The 5375-nt window shown below is 52.9% G+C and overlaps 1 pseudogene; it reads right to left on the bottom strand.

Moving 5' to 3' along the window:
• Positions 1 to 779: 779 nt before the first annotated feature.
• Positions 780 to 1885, bottom strand: LOC138106060 (feather keratin 2-like; annotated as a pseudogene).
• Positions 1886 to 5375: the final 3490 nt, after the last annotated feature.

A 5375-nucleotide genomic window follows, 5' to 3' on the forward strand; every position in this document is an offset into this window, starting at 1 on the left:
CAGCCCACTCACTGCACTCTCAGGAAATCCAGACTTGCTCGGCAGCTCTGGGAGGGTAGAAGGGGATGGAGCATCAAAGGCTTCACAAAAGGGTTGACTTCAACAGCAGCCACAGCTCTCTCCTCGTGCCCAGGCTGAGTCACTGGGACAGAGCTGACACAGAGCTCTGACAAGCACCATTTCCTCCAGGGAGATTCTCTAACAGAAGTGGTCACAGCCCTGGCACTTACCACGACTCAAGACACCAAAGACCTGGCTCAGCCCTCCCCTGCTGCCACTCTCATTTGGCCTCTGCTCCCTTGCACAGGTGCCACCCACATTCCTGGAATCAGTTCAGCAGGAAAAGACCCTTGAAAGTGAGTCCAGCTGTTAAGGCAGGACTATGAAATCCACGACTAAACAACCAGATCTTTGAAGCCTTTTTCTTGAAAAAGATCTAAATTTAAAATACAAAGTTTAACCTTTCCCTCAACACTACCAAGACCACCACTAACCCATGTCCCCAAGTGACACATCTACAGGGATATTAAATCCCTGCAGGGATGATGACTCCAACCTCCACTCCACTCTGCAGTCTGTGACAGGAATGACAACCCTCACCATGAAGGAATATTCCTTAATATCCAACCTAAACTTCTCCCGGAGACACTTGGACTCTGAATTCCTGCTCTCCTATGGGGCACTAAAAGGGAAACAAGTTTCACACCAACTTCATTACGACCTCCATTCAGATAACAGACATCTGAAGTTGTCATGCAAGAAAAACTTTATTGCGACAAAATAGTGAAAAAGCAGGAGCAGTCAGTGGAAGGTAACTGGGCTGAAGTGCAATCAGGGCAACCATCAGCCGAGGTCCTTTGCTTGCAGTAGGTTTGGCCAGAGCATCACAGCCTTCCTGCCCCACACTGGGAACAGCCCAGCAGAGGTGCCCAATGGTGTCTGGCTTGGGAGAAGGGGTTTGCAGCAGAGGGGACTGGACAGAGCCAAAGGGACGGCGCAGAGCAGCCAGTGGAAGAAAAGGAAGACGGGAGATGGGCCATGATTGCAGGCAGCCTGGGCTGGCCCCTTGGCTGCTGCCTTGCTTGGTGGCCTGAGAGCAGGAGCTGGAAGTGCTGAGCCCGTTTGAGAGCCTTGGCCCAGAGAATCGTCCTCAATGCCTGAGATGTGTTCCAGGGAGTGGGTGGTTGGTGTCAGGGGTGGTGCCAAGGGTCCTTAGCAGATGTAGCCACCCCTTCTGCCATAGCAGCTCAGGCCACCCAGCCCATAGCCAAATCCACGGCCATAGCCAAGGCCATAGCCAAAGCCACCAAAGCCTCCAGAGATGGGCTGTCCCTGCACACTGAGTTCAGTGCCCACGGCAGCCGAGGAGGTGGATCCAACGGCGGTGTTCTGGGGGAAGGAGGTCATGATGGGTCCTGGCAGGGTGACCAGCACAGGGGAAGGCTGGATGACAACACGGGAGTCCTGGCATTGCAGGGCACAGGGCTCGTTGCAGCTGTTGGCCAGCGGGGTGGGTCCGCAGGATCGGCAGAGGTCGTAGCAGGCCATGGGTGTGGTGTGGAGGGTCCCTGGAAGAGAGAGGGGAGTGAGGCAGGGCAGGGGTGTGGGGGTGTGAGGGGCGCTGATGCAGGAGGGTGAGGGAGTGTGGAGGCTGTTGTGGGGCTGTGGGGAGGCGTGAGGGCTGCTGAGGCTGGGGTTGAGCATGCTGGAAAAGAAGAGCCAGGGTGCAGGAGCAGGAGGGTCAGGGTGTTGATGCTCACCTGGTTGTACGCAGGAGCAGGGGGAGAAGGTGTCAGAAGAAATGTGTGAGGGAGAGAGGTGCTGGGCCAGCTTTTATGCTGGTCCTAGAGGGGCGGGACAGCCTTGTCCGGTGGCCTTGGGGCATTTTGCAGGCTGAAGCTCTTGGCTGGCCTAGTTGGTGAGTCATGAGCTGGGGAATGTTTTCCTTCACAGAATTCTGCAATGTCATGACTGGCTCCTGAGGCCATGTCCATCTCACCTTGACGGCAGCTTTCATGGGTTGGTATCTGGGACGATTTGAATGTTCAATATGTGACAGGTCAGGATGAATAAACAACCAGAGCACAGCAGAGTTGCGATATCATCACGGAGGTAATTTTGCGGCACTGGTGTGCTGTGGTTTGTGGGTGCCTTTTGAAGACTGGGACTCTGTTCTGTGTCACTGCATGTCCATCAGTCATTGTGTTGCACCCAGGAATGCGGAGGGAGCTGTTGATATCCTGGGGAGGTCACTCTGCAATTGCTTGGAAATGTTATAGCATGTAGGAGTGTTCCTATGGATGAAAGGGAGCTCATGCCCTTGTGCCCATGCTCATGCTCATGTCCTAAATGGGATCAAGAGAGAGGATCTGGAAAAGTAGAGCCTGTGCTGGTTGAACTTCTTCTGGTGCCACGGTCCATTCAGGTTTCTCATCTTTACACAACATCGTATTCTGTCATTTAAAGCGTATTCCTTGTCCTCATTAAGAAATCCATTATACAAAGAACCAACTCAGCTTGATCCCTTTTTTCTCAGGTTGGTCTGTCATGTCAATTTGTTTATTCCACATTCAAGCCATAAGGTTTCATATCTCATATCCTTTTAGTCTGAATAATCTCTTCTTGCTAGCAAAACCCAGTAATTACTAATGGTTGGTCAGCGTGGCCCTCTTCCCTCCTCTGCCATGGTGTGGGCGTTGCTTTGTGGAATTCTGCAACTCCATGTCCTTCTTTTGAGGCCATGTCCATCTGACCTTGGAGGGAGATTTTAAATGTCTTAGAGGTTAAAGGCAGGTGTTGACGGCGTATGTTATGGTGGGCTGAAGATGTGACCAAAGCTTTAGGGGCATAGGGTGTCATCAGTGAGGTCACTCCATGGCATTGGTGTGTTCTGGTTTTCAGGAGCATTGTGAAGAAGGGTCCTGAACCATCACATCACTGTCAGGCTGGTCTGGCTTTGCAGGAGCACTGCTTGTGAGGAACTGCCCTTTCCATGGTGTTCTCTGCCTCCCCACCATGCTGCCAACACTCAGAGCTTGTCTGTATTCCTAGCCTTTCCTGTTGGAGATGGGAAAGCAATCCCTGAGATTTAGCAAGGCTTCCCATGCTCCCCAAAGTCTTGTGTTGGTTCATTCCGTAGCACTTGTCTCAGCTGGGACCAGCAAGGACACACTGTGGAGTCCCAGTGCTGGACAATGACAGACCCATGGAAAGGAAAAATGGTGAAGGATAAAGGAGAGCAAGACACATGAGGAGCACAATTCCCCATCCATTTGTTAATCCACCCTTCAAACCCATGTGCCAGTGCTTTAGAAAGGTTGAGGGAGTACACTGTCCTGCTCCCCGCCACTGGTGGGGCCCCACACCGGAACAAGGATATGGAAACGATTGACCAAGAACATGACACGGAGACCATGGCACTGATGGGACTGGGGTATCCTCAAAATGAGGAGAAGCTGAGAGAGCTGGGAGCTCTTCCAGGCAGGAGAGAATTCAAACGAGACCTGTTGTCAATATGCCATGGTAGGATCTCACTGACAACACCCCAATTCTCCTAAGATTTGGCTGAATCTTCCACATCTGCTAGTGTCATAAACAAGGTAATGGTCACCAGTTCTCTGGATTAAGAGGTTCTGCCACCAAGGTCAGATGGACACAGCCTCAAGGGAAGAGCACAGAATTGCAGGATTGCAGGAAGGAAAGCACTCCCCAGCTCATGACTTGCAAGGCCAAGCCACCCAAGAGATGCTCCTCCAAAATACCCCAGGGCAGGACCCAAGGCTGTCCCGCCCCTCCACAACCAGCATAAAAGCTGTCTCAGTGCCTCTCTCCCTCATACGCTTCTCACACCTTCTCCTTCTGTTCCTGCTGACAAAAAGGTGAGCCTCAAGACCCTCACCCTCTTGATTCTGCACCCTTGGGCCCCTCTCTTCCAGCACACTCGGCCCCAGCCTCAGCAGCCCTCACACCTCCCCACAGCCCCACAACAGCCTCCACACTCCCTCACCCTCCTGCATCACCGCCCTCTCACACCCCCACACCCCTGCCCTGCCTCACTCCCCTCTCTCTTCCAGGGACCCTCCACACCACACCCATGGCCTGCTACAACCGCTGCCAACCCTGCGGACCCACCCCGCTGGCCAACAGCTGCAACGAGCCCTGTGCCCTGCAATGCCAGGACTCCCGTGTTGTCATCCAGCCTTCCTCTGTGCTGGTCACCATGCCAGGACCCATCATGACCTCCTTCCCCCAGAACACCGCCGTCGGATCCACCTCCTCGGCTGCTGTTGGCAGTGAACTCAGTGCCCAGGGACAGCCCATCTCTGGTGGATTTGGTGGCTTTGGCTACGGCCTTGGCTATGGCCGTGGATTTGGCTATGGGCTGGGTGGCCTGGGCTGCTATGGCAGAAGGGGTGGCTACATCTGCTAAGGACCCTCGGCACCACCCTTTACACCACCAACTTGCTGCTCTGGCAAGAGTTCCACCTTGCCTCGTGGTTGCCCTACTTGCTCCTCACACTGGATCCCTTTCTCTTCTTTCTCCTGTCTTTTCATTCTTTTGCCTCAATAAAGTTATCCTGCATCAAAGACTGAGACGCCCCCTGTTCTTTTGTAATTCCAGTGGTCTCACATCCTCACCACGCACATTTCACAGCTCAACAAGACATTGGGGTATGTGCAACAACACCTTCCCTCACAGATATGTAAAAACAACTAATAAAACAGTCTGGCAAAGGAAGCACAGGAGGGGACACCTGCCGGAACATCACACAAACCCATCCCCTGATACACCAAAGCTCTCCCACGCACAGCTCTGGTAAAATCTTTCATGTCACTACACACTTGATGAACTCTCTTCCCCACCAGGACTCTTGAACCACTCCCAGCAAACTCTTCCAGAGAAACAACACTAACCACTTGGGCACAAATTCTGGAGTGCAAGTGCTTCAACTCCCCTGCTCAAGCAAGAGCAGGATTTCCAGGACCATGGACAGTTTAGTGTTGGATCTCCCAGGAAAGGCACTCCAACACCTCTTCCACTCTGTGGCCTCACAATGAAAGATTTTTGCCTCCTTTAGCAATTGCATTCCATCTGTTTTCCCTTTGCTCTTGCCTTCTCTTCCTGCACGTGTGCGCTGCTGAGAATAGCCCGGCTCCCTCGACTTCATTCCCTGTCATCAGGAATCTGCACACACTGATGACACCCCCCTGTCCACCCTTGTCCCCTGCGAGTCCCAGCTCTCTCAGGTTCTCCTCTACAAATGATTCATCAGCCTCTTTGGAATCTTGGTGGTCCTGAACTGGTCTTGATTCACTAAATCGACTCCATTTTCCCACTGCAAAGTCAAAGGCTGCCCACAACACCTCACATGGGA

This window comes from Aphelocoma coerulescens, chromosome 2 (genome assembly GCF_041296385.1).
Source record: "Aphelocoma coerulescens isolate FSJ_1873_10779 chromosome 2, UR_Acoe_1.0, whole genome shotgun sequence".
In the NCBI taxonomy this organism is placed as follows: domain Eukaryota; kingdom Metazoa; phylum Chordata; class Aves; order Passeriformes; family Corvidae; genus Aphelocoma; species Aphelocoma coerulescens.